General features: G+C 41.4%; 1 protein-coding gene across 1 annotated transcript in view; it reads right to left on the bottom strand.

Annotated features, from left to right (window-relative positions):
* camkva (CaM kinase-like vesicle-associated a) overlaps positions 1-17,063 on the bottom strand; it is a 51,031-nt gene extending 33,968 nt beyond the window's left edge. Inside the window, exon 1 of the mRNA XM_052141337.1 lies at positions 16,912-17,063. The gene's annotated coding sequence lies outside the window, so the exon portion shown is untranslated. The remainder of the gene's footprint in view (positions 1-16,911) is intronic.
* Between the last annotated feature and the right edge of the window lie 205 nt (positions 17,064-17,268).

The following is a 17,268-nucleotide window of genomic DNA, read 5'->3' as shown; positions in this document are numbered from 1 at the left end:
GTTTGCTGTGTATTTTAATAAACGACTGCATATGGATTCAGCCTTGGCTTCCACATCATTACATCGAGTCCACTCTTATTTAGCGTTAAGGACACTATTGGTTAGATTTAGGATAAAGTTTTAGGTTAGGGGGGTACATTTTACTCATTAAAACTTCCATAAACTTTACCAGATTACAATTTCATTTCGCTCTGTTATGGCTCCCCCCACTGGGCATTTCACTTGGAAACTGCACCAAAACGTGTAATAAAGCACGCAATTTCAGTTTGGCAAAAAAGTTGCAATGATCACGTAAATTTCATGAGATCAGGCTGAAAAAGAAAGTCATTCAAGTTTAGAAAGACATGAGGGTGATTAAATTACAAGATTTTTAATATATGGTTGAACTATACCTTAAATACTTAAGTTAAACTTTTCTGTTATGTTTTAGTAAGTTTTGTACAGCCTATGATTTCCAAAACAAGTCCTTCAAAACTAACTGCAAAGAAATGAGATATGCCACTGCAATGAACAAAGAGTGCCGCTCAGTTAACTTAATTTCCTGGCTGTTCTGGGCATTCTTCCACAGAAAAACACTGAGGGTGGATCACTTAACAACAGGCACCCGCCTCACGATAACACCGTTTCCCAGGCAACAAAAAAGGAGGGAAAAGCAATAGCTTCTGGATTATAACAGACTTTAAAAGCAAAGATGTTGCTCTATTTTATTCCATGGCCTCTTTTCAAGTATTAGCTTTCACTGCTAACACAGAGAGAACCAAAACAACCCTTCTCAAGAGAAGTCTCAAATTCTAAAGATTTATCTTGGAACTCTTACATCAGACTGCCCTGTTGCCGAGTTAGTGCTGATTTTGGTAATAAGTAATGGGAATGTTAGCAGCAAGAAATATCGCCTGAATGCTGTGGTAATATCAGAAAAACAAAAGATCTTTATATTATGGTTTCTGTAGTCTAACTATTAACCACTGTGCATTAGACGTGCATGGACTAATGCATCAAACAGATAGTGCTGACAATGTTGGCTATGTAGCTGCATTAATCTAGTGGGTGGGTGAAATATTAATTTACATCTCTATTTTACATTCCCCTTTATATCTGACATTGGACAGCCAGTCACATCTGGGATTTCACAGTCAGTCTCTGAAGCTATGCCACCTCCATGAGGTTGTGCTATTCACTAGAATCACTCTGGACTGTAAAAATTTATTTTCAAGTAACTTAAAAATATACTTAATGTAGTAATATCTATAATAAATGTTTTTATTCAAACCACAAAAAGTCATGACAGAATCAACCTGAATATATTGGATTACACCAATGCAATTAATTTTAAGGGTCAACAAGTAGCTCCTTAAGGTAACAAGTTCTTATATTCACCTTTTATAGTGTCTTCCTTAAAACCAGGGAAGTGTTTTAAAGCATTTTTGAGAGTTCTTTTGAAATGGTATATTTTATTTAATTTTGCATCTTTTGTTTAATTTACTGCAAAAACTATTGAAAAAATCCAGGATCAAAGACTGCAAGTCATTTACAATTACAGTACTTACAGAATCAAAAAAAAAAAAAAAAAACTGAACTAGCCCTTTAGGTTTTTTAAACGTTTGCAACAGCAGCTCAAATTCCAAATAAAGATGATACATTTATTATATTTAATGGTAATGTATTATGTATTTTGACCTTGTTAATAAATCTGAAAGAAAACATATTGCTTGAATCTACTGAGGATGTGTGGTCATAAATAAACAATTCTGAAATCTAAAAAAAACTGTAGGGAGAATAAAGTGCAAGTTATTCACATTCACATTTAAAGCTTATTTACAAAAGCTTCTTGAATCCCATAGTCATGAATTGATAAAGTTATCATTTCAAAATAAGTGTCTTTTCTGTCAGGAGACAGGACAGATTGAGACACTCCTGGGGGCATGAATCTAGGTCATGTGGGCAAGTGTGTGATTCTTGTTAAGAACTTTTTAAGCCTCCCAAAAAAATAAGAAACTGTATATATATTCAACACTTAGAGAGATATGATAATGAGAACTGCCATTCTTGTTCTTTTGTTTATCTTCTCTTCCCCGTCTGTCGCTCACTTCGACGTTGTGTCGAAGAAGCAACACTAGGGGTCTCTCTTGACAGCCTTTCTCATCTCTGATCTATGAGAAAAGGCCAACTGGAAATTGGCAGACAGAATTTGCATGTCCCGCCCCCAGACATAAGGGTATAAAAGGGAGGGAAATGCGTCTGTTTCATTCAGAAATTTTCTTCGGAGCCAACCGGTTGTGTATGCAGCGAGCTGAAAGTCACAGTCTGTTTCCTCTCATCTCTGAGCGATTGCTGTTGGATCTACGGTGCATATCAGCGGCTTTCTCCTTCTCTGCACAGCAGTGCAGCTTTGCCCCTGGGTGCTTCAACAGCGCTAGTAAAAGAGAAATTTTCACTAAAAGAGCATTTTCTCTAAAAGAGCAATACACAGCGGTGTTGAACGTCCTTTTCAGGACGCATCTTTATAAAGATGTCTTTCCGCCCCTGTGTAGTTCCTGGATGCAGTCGAGTGCTCTCTGCTCCTGGCGGTCACAGGTGCTGCCTCGTGTGTCTGGGCCGCAATCACACCGAGGCAGCATATGTGGATGGTTCGTGTTCTCACTGCGAGAATCTTACCATGGCAATGGTGCGGTCACGGCCACTCCAGCCGCCCCCCGCTTCGCTCCTTCTTCCCACGGGATTGAGGACGACCCGGCTGGCGATAGAGGCGATTTGGGCATGGCAGGGGGCTCGGTTTCGCGGGGTACGTCCCCACTTACATCAGAGGTTAGGCCCCCATCAGAGGTCTGGCTTGGTTGATCGTGTCTATGACAGCAGGTGGTAGATCAGCTAGATCTTCCGCATCCCATCCAGGGCCAAGGTGTGGAGGTTCCACAGGTCTGGGTGCGGATGCCAGAGCATGCCCCGTCCCTGAGAAAGAAGGTCCTTCCTCAGGGGGATTTGTCAGGGAGGGGCTGTCGCGAGGAGTACGAGATCCGAGAACCAAGTCTGAGTGGGCCACTAGAATGACTTGTTCCCCATCCTCCGTGACCTTGCACAGCACCAGTGCAAGCAGGCTCACTGGGGGAAATGCGTACTTGCGCAACCCCGCTGGCCAGCTGTGTGTCAGCGCGTCTGCCCCGAGGGGAGCCTCTGTTCGGGTATACCAGAGCGGGCAGTGGGAGGTCTCTCGGAAAGGCGAATAGGTCTACCTGGGCCTTGCCGAACCGTTCCCAAATCAGCTGGACCGACTGAGGGTGAAGCCTCCACTCTCCACTGGGCAAGCGTTGTCGAGTCCTACCACGTTGAGGTTGCCCGGGATGTGAGTGGCACTTGAGTTGCTGCTGGCTCCAAAGGAGGAGACGAAGGGAAAGTTGTGACGTGACTGGAGCATACGCCGCCTTGGCGATTTATGTACGCTACCATGGTGGTGCTGTCTGATCGGATCATTTATGCATTTGGCAGACGCTTTTATCCAAATCGACTTACAGAGCCCTTATTACAGGGACAATCCCCCTGGAGCAACCTGGAGTTAAGTGCCTTGCTCAAGGACACAATGGTGGTGGCTGTGGGGATCGAACAAGCGACCTTCTGATTACCAGTTTACCAGTTATGTGGTTTAGACCACTACACCACCACCACTCCTGGATCAAGACGTGTTTGCCCTAAATTAGCGGGAGAAACCTCCGCAATACAAAAGTACAGCCAACAACTCTAGGCAGTTGATGTGCCAGCACAACGGGGCCATTGCACATGGCGCCCCAACCCAATTTGGAGGTGTCTGCGGTGACACGTCGGGACACCTGCTGCAAGGTGACTCCTGTCCGTAGGAAGCAGAGGTTTGTGCAGGGTTTGAAAGTTTGGCGGCACGCGGGGGTGATGAACACACGTTGTGTGCCGCGGCGCCATGCTCATCTCAGGACTCAAGTCTGGAGCCAGTGCTGAAGCGGTCTCTCATGCATCAACCCCAGCGGCGCGACCGCCGCATAGGACGCCATATGCCCCAGGAGTCTCTGTAAATGTTTTAAGGGGACCGCCGTGCCCAGCCTGAACATGGTGAGGCATTTCAGCTCTGACGATGGAGGGTTCCAGTCCAGCCCCACGCTGACGGCGGCCCAGGCAAGCATGTCGAACATCTGGGCGTCAGCTTCAGACTGGGCGCGCTGGCCCGAAGGCGGCAGCCCAGTCGAGTCATCCGCGTCAGACGCCGGACCACTCTCCGATGCAGCGGCGAGCTCATCCTGCTTGGGAAGCTCAAGAGGATAGGCAGGCTTGCCGTGAGGCATCCGCACCTAGACCTGTGGAACCTCCACACCTTGCCCCTGGATGGAATGTGGAAGATCTAGCTGATCTACCACCTGCTGTCATAGACACGAGCAACCAAGCCAGAGCTCCCTCTACCAGGCAACTTTAAGCCCTGAAGTGGCGCTTGTTCGCAAATTGGTGTTCTTCCCAGACTGAAGACCCACAGAGGTGTGCAGTTAGGTTAGTGCTTTCATTCCTGCTGTCCCCCTCCACCTTGAAGGTGTATGTAGCTGCTATCACGGCCCACCACGACACAGTAGACGGCAAGTCTTTGGGTAAGCACGACTTAATTATCAGGTTACGAAGAGGCGCCTGGAGGTTAAATCCCTCCCTGCCGAGCCTGTTCCCCTCCTGCCTGGAGTCCGGACCGGCAGACACTCACGTGATCCTAAGACCGCAACCGGGCTAGGTGCCCAAGGTGCCTACCACTCCCTTCAGGGACCAGGTAGTGAACCTGCAAGCTCTGCCCCGGGAGGAGGCAGGCCCATCCCCTTCGTTGCTGTGTCCGGTACGTGCTTTGCGTATCTACTTGGACCGCATGCAGAGCTTTAGACATTCTGAGCAGCTCTATGTCTGCTTTGCTGGACAGCGGAAAGGGAACACTGTCTCCAAACAGAGGCTTTCCCACTGGGTATTGGACGCCATTACATTGGCCTATCACACCCAAGCGGATCATGGACACTGGCAAGGGGCACCTCCCTAGCAGACATATGCAGAGCAGCGGGTTGTGCAACACCCAATACCTTTGCGAGATTTTACAATCTCAGGGTTGAGTCAGTTTTCTCAGGTCCGAGCCGGTAGAACTCGGTACACGCTGACAAACTGACCGGGTGGACCACTTGCACCTAGTGCCCTTTTCATCTGCTGAGGTAAAACCGTGCGCTTTTACCCCAGGAGATCCCACGAACTCGGCTCCCTGGATGACTCCTCCCTAGCCCTATGGTCCGCAAATTTAGCGGAGGAATTCACCGACCAAGACCAATGCGGGTACTCAATTTACCCTGTACTGGAAAAGGTGCTCCACAGACGGGCTCAGCACATGGCGTGATTTAAATTGGACCCCTACTGTCGCTTATTCGACACAACGTCGAAGTGACCGACAGACGAGGAATGTCTAGGTTACAGATGTAATTCGTTCCCTGGCCATGTCGCTGAACCGAGCCACTGTTGCAGCCGAACCTCAATGTCGGCTCCTCAGAAAAATCCTGAATGAAACAGACACATTTCTCTCCCTTTATACCCTTATGTCCGGGGGCAGGACATGCAAATTTTGTCTGCCAATTTCTCATTGGCCTTTTCCTCATAGATCAGAGATGCGAAAGGCTCTCAAGAGAGACCCCTAGTGTCGCTTCTTCGACACAACGTCTCGTTCCCTCCATCAGGGAACGGAGGTTACATCTGTAACCTAGACGTTATTTTGGCTTATGTTATTAATACTCCATTTGCTCTCTCCGTCTCAATATTGCTCTCTCTCCTTCACATACAGATACACACTCATACACTTCCTCTTATTTTAAGCAGCTCCAGGGAATTTAGTGTCAACTGGAGGTTTCTATTTAGACAGAAATAAAATATACAATATCTGTTTTATCTGCATCGCAGTGACATGGTACCTATGTGAGAGCTGTCTCTAACATTGTATTAAGCACTGACCTGATTTTATAGATATACTAATAATGGTTTTGATGTGTTGAGACTACGGTGGGTTATTAATACAATTATCAGGTCAAATCAGTAATGCTGGAACTGTCTTTACCTGTCCTTCATTCACAAACGAAAACAAAACATTAATTTAATTGCATAAGCCACACAATTATGAATTCCAAAGCTAGTCTAATAGACATTAAATTATTTCATTAAAAGTTATAAAGATTGACTGCAGATGCTGCTTTAATGTGCAGTATAGAACTATTTCTAAAGATTAAACACCATTAATTTAACTAATTTTAAGAACCAAAGATCCAAAATGAATTCTTAGAAATTGCCTAATTTTCTCTTCTTCTCTTTTTATTATGTTTGTTCAGAAGGCGTCTTCAAATAAACGTGTCTATATATTCTGTAAAATTTGAATATATTCTACATAAAAGGTCCTATACATTATTTTGGTGATCTAAAAAGATGCTTATGCATATGCAATACAGTAGAAACTTAATATTTCTGCAACAGTCACTTGAATGAAATTGCCTCTCCAATTTGCATTTGTTTTCCAAATACTGTGCTAAAGAGCTCATTAAAAGAACTTTGTAGCAGCTAAACACTTCTGGGTTGGTTGTAATTTTGGTATCTGAAACAAGCTTGATCAACAGTTTGTAGAGTAGATTTACATTTATAGTGCATTGTTGAAGAGCATAGTTAGAAATGTTGCTAAAACATTAAGCACTGTTGCCGATGGTAAGACATCATGGATCAGCAACCTGATCTCATTAATATACGTAGCTAGTTGTACGCTAATATTTGTAACATTTAAATGTACATGTTCACCCCAACCGCTAAACATTTAAACAATATAAAAACATTTAACAAGTGGATTAATGTACAGTGGCAATAGTGCAATTGTGTGAGGTGTAGAGTAGAATTCAAATTATTAAATCGCTGTAAATCTTCTCCTGATGCACTCTATAACAGCGCTGTCTACTCATTCAAACAAATACATTGCAGAAAACAGCATGTTGCAAACGGTCACGAGACACTTAAGAGCCAATGAGCATTCGACATCGCTGCCATAAAACCACTGGTCATAATGCTTGAGGCGGCAATTTGTTAATTTTGAAAACGAAACCAACGTGGGTTGACGCTTACAGTGGCCGTGACGCCACTGCAGTTGAAGGAGATCGTTGAATAAAAGGTTTGAATTTGGGTCTGTTCTTCACAGAAAGCAGTATGATTATTTGGATTATATCTAAGAAATGTATGGATTAATTTTATTATTGTTTTATGGTGCTTTTTGTGGTTTATTTTGTTTTTTGCCATATTCTAAAAACTCCCTTTGTGTCCCATTGAAAACAAAAATGTATTTAAATGCTTAATAAATGATTATTTTATTCATTTGAAAGTTTTACAGTTTAGTCATGGTAAAAGTGATGAAATCCTTTAAAACATTGTATAGGGCAGCGCAAATCATACAGAACTAAATGAAACCATTAAAACGTCATATTATGATGTCAACTGCATTAAATAAACGTGATGGCATTGTAAGGCGGGTGCCAGTGAGTCTGGGCTACTCCTCGAGAAAACAAAAGGCTCTCATGAGAATTAACATCTGAACTCTCTCTCGCAGATGTAACAGCAACATCCGAGATGCAACATACTGTGCAGCTAACACCTCCCTTCTAAAGTATCTTCATCTTACTCCTCCTCCTCACTTAAAGCTCACTAAAAACCTATGCAATGTGAAGTGTGTACAAAAAGTAACTATAACATGTTTGGTATCATTTAAAGTCTCTCAGTGCGCCTGGTAAACTGGTCTCATCCTCTCAGCCATAATGAAAAGCTAAAAGAAGTTATAAAATATGTGAAATGTGGTGTGCCCCTTAAAGGTGTGCCCTCCCCAGATCCTCCATACCTCCTGTATGTTAATCTACAGGAACCCCTCAACAGGGGACCAAAATCTAATTATAATGACAGACACCACCATTTGGTAAGCATGTTGAATTATCGGGGTATTTAAGGAGAGGCCACACATTGCTCAGGGCTCTCTGTAATCAGATCGATCCCAAACAGTTTACTGTTTGTAGTTTATTTCAGGTGATTGCAATTCGAATTTCTTATGTTTTGATAAAATGTCTAACTTTGACTTATCACTGTCTAATTGGAATTGATGAATTGATTATGTTACCTGATCAATAAATTGTCAACATTTGATTTTATTCTGACTGACTCTGACATTGTGTTTCCCAAACAGATTAAACGATTCAGTATGTTACCGCAAGTCTGCGTCAGATTAGTGACGACTAATATTTGGCATCGATTCAAGTGTACTTGGTTTGCAAAGACAAAAGGGAATTTCCGCTTAGAACAGCAAACGCTGCTTGACCAATCTAAATCTGGGTGTCTTACCTCTGTTTTAATTTGATGTTTCTCCAGATAAGTGTACGTGGGAAACCACGCATGGCCAATCCAAAGCTATTATAAGAGAAGTTATGTTGGTCAACTTACATCTGTAATAGTGGCCGTGACCTCTACTGAAGAAAACGTTAAGTTACATTCAAGTGTATGCAATTCCATGGGGCTATACTGAAGTATCTTTGATTGTGTATACGTGAACGTGACCGATCTCAGGTATATAGCAATTACCTCTGTTTGATGATCCAATACTGGCCGCTTGTGATCGTGTGACCCATGGTGTAGAGAAAACACGCGAGGCCCTCAAAGCGTACATAGTTTCTTAAATCTAAACGGGTAAAATATAATTAAAGAGTTAAAGGAATAATCAAACATTCGCTCACTTTTAATGATACTCAGATATCATTAAAAACCTTTTTCATTTATGGAGTCAGATGAAATAACGAGATAATACATAAGAGAAAATGTATTTCATTTAATATTGTTGTGTTGCGTACAAGAAAGACTGTAACGCGCAGAGACCTTCACCCGTATTATTGGAGACCGTCATTGGACCGATAAACGGGCTTACAAAGTGGTGACAGCCCTTCCGTGATCTCGCAACCAGACGAGCAACGTCTTTCCAGCGCAACATTCAACTTGATCCCTGCCCGGGACATGAGGTTTGACCTTCTCACCTATCTCCAGCTGCTGTGGTAAGTCAATCTTTATTTGCCTTTTAGAAGTGTTGAGGGGGAGATTGTTTACACCTCACATCTATTAAGACCGGAACCGAAAACTCCGGTGGACATAAGAATTAGACTGGAAACATGTCTTTCCAGGGAAAGCACAGCAGCGGTATAGACGGGGAAATTATGGACATTTTAGGTGTGCAATTAAAAAACCTCCTTGTTCGGTTAAGCGTCAAGGGACTAAAATTAAAGTGGAGCAACAACGAATTAATATCCTGGTATTCTGCTGAGGGTGCGAAATTGAAATCAAAATCAAAATACAATAACATTCCCGCTGCAATTGTTTATTTGCTTCGTCGTAACGACCTCGAGACCATAACCGAGAACGAACGAACAATAGCAAATATCAAAGAAATCGAAAGATTGCGATCTGACGAATTGCAAAAGTTAAGAGCACAAGTCGAAGCCTTCACGCACGAAGCAACAGGGGTGGGTTAGACAACGCGAAGAAATGGCAAAAACAATTGATCAAATTCAAAGAAAACTTAAAACCGCAGGAATTACATATCTGCTCTCGAAGATTGCTGCGATAAACCGGGTTTCCAGTAGCTGCAGTTAAACGAGCAGCACTGGATAAAACCTTTGAGCTAGAGACTCAAAATGATGATGACAATGCCGCGTTAGGAGACAGGCCACAGAGAGAAACTCGTAACCGAGCTCTTGTGAACCTGCGGCCTGAAGAACCAAACCTGCGAAGCTCAGTAAAGACTCGAACAAAATCTAATGACTTGCCAAAGAAATCAGTTAATGTCGCTGTGCTTAAAACCATGACGCACGCGGATGATGAAATCACAACAATCAGCCGCCCGTTAACATGCGAAGAATGCTCTAGACATAAACAAGTCGTAGGAATTATGCCGAGAAAAGGGCCGTTTCAACCCTACTGGGAAGCATTGATGTTACAGGCCACGGTGTACAAATTAGAAATTAGAGATGTATGGCAAATAGCTCTCCTCACTATCCCTGAGGTGCTCAGACCGAAACTAACCACAGAGATGAAATCTGGCAACATTATGAACCGAGACAATAACGAAACCGACGAAATGATCTACGAGCGTCTAAAACAGGCATTATTAGACATGAGGGGACCGACACATGCAGATTGGAGAAAAATATTTGAAATCAAACAAGCCAGTAATGAGTCATTTGAAACGTACGCTGAACGGTTATGGGTAACATACAAAGAACACTCAGGCCTAGAAAATGCAAACCGTGACCATGACGCATTACTACAGCTTGTTAAGAAAAATGCCAGCATCCCAGTTCAAACGGCTTTATCCAATGGTGTCGACCCGGCCGAACACACGCTCAGATCAATAGTAGACTGGGGTTCAAGAATAGAAAGCAGGTGGAGATCAAAACCCCGTAGTGTTAGCGCCTGCAAAATGGTTAACAGAAGGGAAAGGCCCAGAGAAACTTAACCAAAGATCTCAGAGCAAAATGCAATGCCATTATTGCAAAAGTGTAACCATCTCATAAGAGATTGCCAAAAAGAGAAAGAGATTTGAGAAAACAAGCAAAACATTGCCAAAAAACGCCCAATAGCCACCTGTTGAAACTATTCACAAATTTCTTCACAGAGTTTAAAAACAAAACTGCCAAAAGGGCGTGGCCCACAACGCAAACGGAATAATGGAAAATACCATCACCAATAGGGATATGTGGCCTCCATCCCCATAGGGAGATGAATGGCAGCCTGACAGGCTGATTGTTCCTGCTGAGAGTGCGGTTCAGACTATTCCTATTAACTCAAAACAGTACCAACAAGAACTGTGGAGCTCTGATGGAGAGCTGACACCGCACCTGCAGCAGGACCAACTAGTCAAGGTCACTGAAGGCATGATTTATGACTGATAAATACATCGCTCCAGAAGCCCTCCAGAAACCAGTGATAAAATCAGTTTAATTTATACTATTTTAATACAATATAGTTGTATTATAATCACATTATAATATGCATTATATTATAATGGCCATGCATGGCCACAGACGGGAAAGGTTATGCATGGCATTGCAGATGTATATTAGACATGTATATTTGTAGTGACACTGCAAACCGAACAACCTTACCGCCCTGAAAATTCTTGTGATTTGAATTTCATTGGTTCTCTTCTCAGTGCCAAGAGGGAGGAGTATACGGTCGTTGTTTGCTGTGCACCAATGCAGTGGCACATGATAATGAACCAAATCATCTCTCGCTGAGAAGCACCAATTGAATTTAAAATCTGATCAGGGGAACCATTCCACTGGATAGACAATGAAAAAATTTGTGTGTAAAATGCTAAACATCAGGCAAAATTTCATAACCCTAACGGACCACCGAGATCATAGGTCATAGATGATCAAACGTGTGAATAGCATCCTTAAAAAATGCTAAGCAGAAGACACATCACCAAAATGTGAATTGATTCTTTGACCACAGAGCTGTGTTGGGAGCAATAAAACAATGCTCAGAAAGTTCCCCAGCAGAACTGGGGCTTATATTGCTCACAACAGCAGACTGTACAGACTCAACTGTGAGAACAGCTTAAGGTGCTTCACACTCCAAACTGCACTAAAATATCAGCAGTAATTCAGATCTCACCAAGGATGCTCAGTCTAATTTGATCTTTGAAATAAAATTTGCATTGGACATTGCAATGGTACATGTTTCTCCCCTGATGGCACAAACCATACATTATGAGACTAAAGCTGTCTGTAACAGTTTGGCTTTGACCATCGGAGGAAAATAAAGTACCACATGTCTAAATGCAAATTAATTAAAGGTTCAACATTAACTGTTTTCTCTTTCTGTAGTTGTTCATATTTCAGGTTACAATGTCGTGAGGGACAGATGAAAAAGAATTCTGATCCCCCGCCTCAAGCCAGGACATCAATTTGGCCATGCTGGAGATGGGTGCAAAGCAAATCTAACAGGCCATTCACACCTCACAGCTCCACAAAAACAAAAATATCTGTACGGCCTCCGGTTTAGCACCGAACCAAAAATTATACAACACCAATTGCTCTAGATCAGGTTCCACCCATCTCCTAAACATACAGAGCACCCACTTTTATTACGACACATCATGGAACAAAATAATGGCCAAGATTCTGAAGATACTAATCCACTGAAGATCTGGCCCGCTCTCACATACACATAGCCTCTCACACATAGGATATTACAAACCTGTTTCCATAAAACAGGCACTATTTACAACTTTCCTTTTAAATACTGTAATATACATGGGACATGTGCATGGCTACAGTCACACATCAATGATTTAATTACTAATTGCAAGCAACAAAATTTCAACATTTCCACGCACGTATAAATCAAACCAATTGATTGTTGTTGGAATGGTTGCAAACCAGAGGGCCCCTGGTTTCCAACGCATTGCTAATAACAATATAAAAATAAAATAAGTTGACGATATGAAATGCAGAGGCTTCTATCGATCCACTTCACATTTTGAAAATAGACATGTATCATCGATCGTGACTTAGCCACCAAATCACACACATTAGATCATTTTGAATTAACACTGTTATTATTATTGTATATGTCTGTAACTGTGATTCTAAAATCATAGAATTAGTATTATAACTATATGTTTAATGATGCCTGGCACTGATGGAAATACTATTTATACTGACTTTGTGGTATGTTTCCTTTAATTTAGTATCCACTGTAATATTGTATATTGATGATACATGTTCTAATTGCCTTGAGCTCTGTGCCACCTTTCCTTTAATTAATTCAGATTAATTAGTCCCCTTTGCATTTTTAAATACACATTTGAGACCTGGATTACCACTCGCACTGGTGACATTGATTCATTGTTTGTCTTTTCATCATGTATTACTCAACCTTTTATTGTGTCAGTTAAGTTCTTCAGAGTTTCATCTTTACATGGTCATTTAAGAAGCTGTTCAGGTGTATATGCATTGCCAGGAGAACTCCTTCACCTAATTGAGGTCTGCCCAGAAGACCACCAATGGAGGTGGCAGAGAATTCTTCAAAGAGTCAGATCATCATTAAAGGTACAACCAGAAGCAGATGTTTCTCCATAATGGAATGACATGTCCACTGAACAAGCCACAAATGCCTTGATGGACTCTATGAACTGAACACATGTGCTAACCTCAACCAGACACAGTGTTGCGACTTCAGATGCCTCATCAGGTCTATCAACAGACATGGCACTTGCTCTCAGCCCCTGACAGCTGCCCACCTTACAAAGACTGAAGTGACACCGCAGGAAACCCTGTGTGTGGCCCACGGTGCCAAACGGGGAAAACTGTAAGGCGGGTGCCAGTGAGTCTGGGCTACTCCTCGAGAAAACAAAAGGCTCTCATGAGAATTAACATCTGAACTCTCTCTCGCAGATGTAACAGCAACATCCGAGATGCAACATACTGTGCAGCTAACACCTCCCTTCTAAAGTATCTTCATCTTACTCCTCCTCCTCACTTAAAGCTCACTAAAAACCTATGCAATGTGAAGTGTGTACAAAAGTAACTATAACATGTTTGGTATCATTTAAAGTCTCTCAGTGCGCCTGGTAAACTGGTCTCATCCTCTCAGCCATAATGAAAAGCTAAAAGAAGTTATAAAATATGTGAAATGTGGTGTGCCCCTTAAAGGTGTGCCCTCCCCAGATCCTCCATACCTCCTGTATGTTAATCTACAGGAACCCCCTCAACAGGGGACCAAAATCTAATTATAATGACAGACACCACCATTTGGTAAGCATGTTGAATTATCGGGGTATTTAAGGAGAGGCCACACATTGCTCAGGGCTCTCTGTAATCAGATCGATCCCAAACAGTTTACTGTTTGTAGTTTATTTCAGGTGATTGCAATTCGAATTTCTTATGTTTTGATAAAATGTCTAACTTTGACTTATCACTGTCTAATTGGAATTGATGAATTGATTATGTTACCTGATCAATAAATTGTCAACATTTGATTTTATTCTGACTGACTCTGACATTGTGTTTCCCAAACAGATTAAACGATTCGTGATGTTACACGCAAGTCTCAAGGCCAGATTAGTGACTACTAATATTTGGCATCGATTCAAGTGTACTTGGTTTGCAAAGACAAAAAGGGAATTTCCGTTTAGAACAGCAAACGCTGCTTGACCAATCTAAATCTGGGTGTCTTACCTCTGTTTTAATTTGATGTTTCTCCAGATAAGTGTACGTGGGAAACCACGCATGGCCAATCCAAAGCTATTATAAGAGAAGTTATGTTGGTCAACTTACATCTGTAATAGTGGCCGTGACCTCTACTGAAGAAAACGCTAAGTTACATTCAAGTGTATGCAATTCCATGGGGCTATACTGAAGTATCTTTGATTGTGTATACGTGAACGTGACCGATCTCAGGTATATAGCAATTACCTCTGTTTGATGATCCAATACTGGCCGCTTGGATCGTGGTGACCCATGTGTAGAGAAAACACGCGAGGACCTCAAAGCTGACATAGTTTCTTAAATCTAAACGGGTAAAATATAATTAAAGAGTTAAAGGAATAATCAAACATTCGCTCACTTTTAATGATACTCAGATATCATTAAAAACCTTTTTCATTTATGGAGTCAGATGAAATAACGAGATAATACATAAGAGAAAATGTATTTCATTTAATATTGTTGTGTTGCGTACAAGAAAGACTGTAACGCGCAGAGACCTTCACCCGTATTATTGGAGACCGTCATTGGACCGATAAACGGGCTTACAGCATTTAAATTAAATGTATTTAACTGATTAATTCTATGAATCATTTATTATTATTAAATTCAAACAGTACACGTAAACATTTGTACGTTTCTATAGGTGTTAATATGTAAAATGATAATGTTTACATGCTATCAATATGTCAATAGTGTACGTTTCGTGTCTATGCAAACGTAAGAGTACGTTTGCTAAAACCATACTTTTTTGAATGCATACAAATTCTCATGAGAACACACTGGGATTTAGGCTAGATGTATATTTGTTTTGGTTTAGGTTTGAAAGAACCAAACTGGGGAGGGTGGTGCTCTTATTTATCACCTCTTGTACATTGGAGGTGCCAGCTGGAGGTGGAGGTGGGGCAGGTGTTATGTTATATAAAAGGATGACGGGCCCTGCTAAGAGCTCTGGAGAATGGTATAGTGTTTTTGAACAGAGGTGGTGGGTGGTGTTTTAGCCTGTGGGTTGCGTTCACACACTCATACAGATCTAAACACAGTGTCCGGGGTTTTTTGTGCTCATTTTCAATGGGAGCAACAGAGAGCAAGGTCAGTTATATTCTTCTGTATATTGAGGCTTTAAACATCATCAACTCCAACAAATGTAAAGTACTTCTTGATTTTTTTCATGGCATAAAGTACATTGACTCCTTTGAATACCATGGGGTTAATGCAGAGAAAATAACAAATGGAAAACATGTTAGACCAAAAAGGGTCCCATACATTAGTGTGCGTGAATTAAAAGTGTACAATTTTCATTAACAAGCTTCATATTATTCTCCCCTTCTGTCTTGATTAATAATGCACAGAAGGACTAAAGCTATAAGCAAAAATAAATGTTTATGGGAAGCTATAACTCTATAGCAAGCCGTTATTATTTGTAATGTAAGAAATAATGGCCTCTCCAACAATCCTGTAACCACTAATTTACAGGCTGAGAGCATTTAAGTGCAATTTGAATTCAAATGCAAAATTCACAAAATCCCTGCCTTCACTACACAAACTATTTGATTGTCTTTTAACCATTTTGTTGTTATCTTTAACATTTCTTTTCAATAAATAGTAATAAAGGCTGAACGATGTGTTTGTGTTTTAATTAATATATACACGTTTTCATCATAAAGTACATTAACTATAAGCTTTTTTCTGTCTTGAAAGTTTCTTTTTGAGAAAATAGTCATCAAGCTTTTTGGCTCTCTTCTGTTGCTCTGTTTAAAAGCACATATTGTCAATTAAATCAATTAGTAGGGAGTCATGGCCAGCTTGTTAATGGGTTGCTAATAAAGTAAACACCATTATGTGCCAGCATTGGACTACATGATGTCATAAGCCACCTCTACACCGCAAAAGTGGCACAGAAGTGGCATCTGAAGTGACATGTATGTATATAGACGTTTTAATGTTGCTCAGAGCATGCATAAATGCATTTACACAGCAATAACAAGAGCATAAATCGACTGATAGTGGATTATGCTGACAGGATAACTTAGGTGGTGGAAAGGGCAGATAACCCATTAATCAGCCGATAGTTTTTAAAACTGATTTATAGAATGTGAAAAAACATGTATTGGTCTTTCCTTACGTATTAACACAATACATATAGGCATAAAAGAAAGAAAGACATTTCTATGTACACTTCATGAAGTGGGGTTTACTTTGCAGCAAACCTGTACAAGCAAAATGTTACCTAAAAATGTGCTGACTGTGGTAACATCGAAATTGACTTATTTTTTAAGTCAAAATCTACTATATAATATGACTGAATCAATCTGACCAATTATGTTACAGCTCAGTTTAACTTTTTACAGTGTAATACGCCAAATGTACACTTAAAAACAGCAGCTTCAAAGCTACTGTTGTGATGAAGAATCACTGAAAGTTGTTGAGGGAGTTTTCACTACCCGCTAGTTTTTGTTAACCGTCGAGTCACAGGCGAATTCTCCATTAAGCAAAAAATGGCGCGCAGTGTTTCAAACAGAACTAAAATGTTGCACTATCAAAGAGTTCTGTGACATCGTTATCGGCGACAAATGGATAACAGTTGTGATAAATTAATGTAACCACGAAGACTTACCAGATGATTTGAGCGCTTCAGGGAAACTGATGTTACAACTGCGGTGTTCTCGACCGTTGAAGCCTCTTTTGATGGTCTCGTGACGTCTCTTTATTTGAGTTCGTTGGCAATTTCGGCCAATATTCCGCGCGACAAGCTCTGTGCGCAGTCTGCTGCCCAACCCCGAAACTCTCTCTCTCTCTCTCTCTCTCTCTCTCTCTCACACTTCAGGTAGAGTCTTCAGCTGTAACTGCGCTGTACTATGCGTATTCAGGTATCTAATACATGACAACAGACTGTTCCCAAACTATGAAAGTCTGGAATCTGGTGATTGAAAATTAATATTGCTACTGTGTGTGTGTGTGTGTGTGTGAGCGT

Source organism: Xyrauchen texanus, chromosome 13, assembly GCF_025860055.1.
Source record: "Xyrauchen texanus isolate HMW12.3.18 chromosome 13, RBS_HiC_50CHRs, whole genome shotgun sequence".
NCBI lineage: Eukaryota > Metazoa > Chordata > Actinopteri > Cypriniformes > Catostomidae > Xyrauchen > Xyrauchen texanus.
The sequence above is the reverse complement of the archived record's forward strand: the minus strand, read 5'-3'. Positions and strand labels throughout refer to the sequence as shown.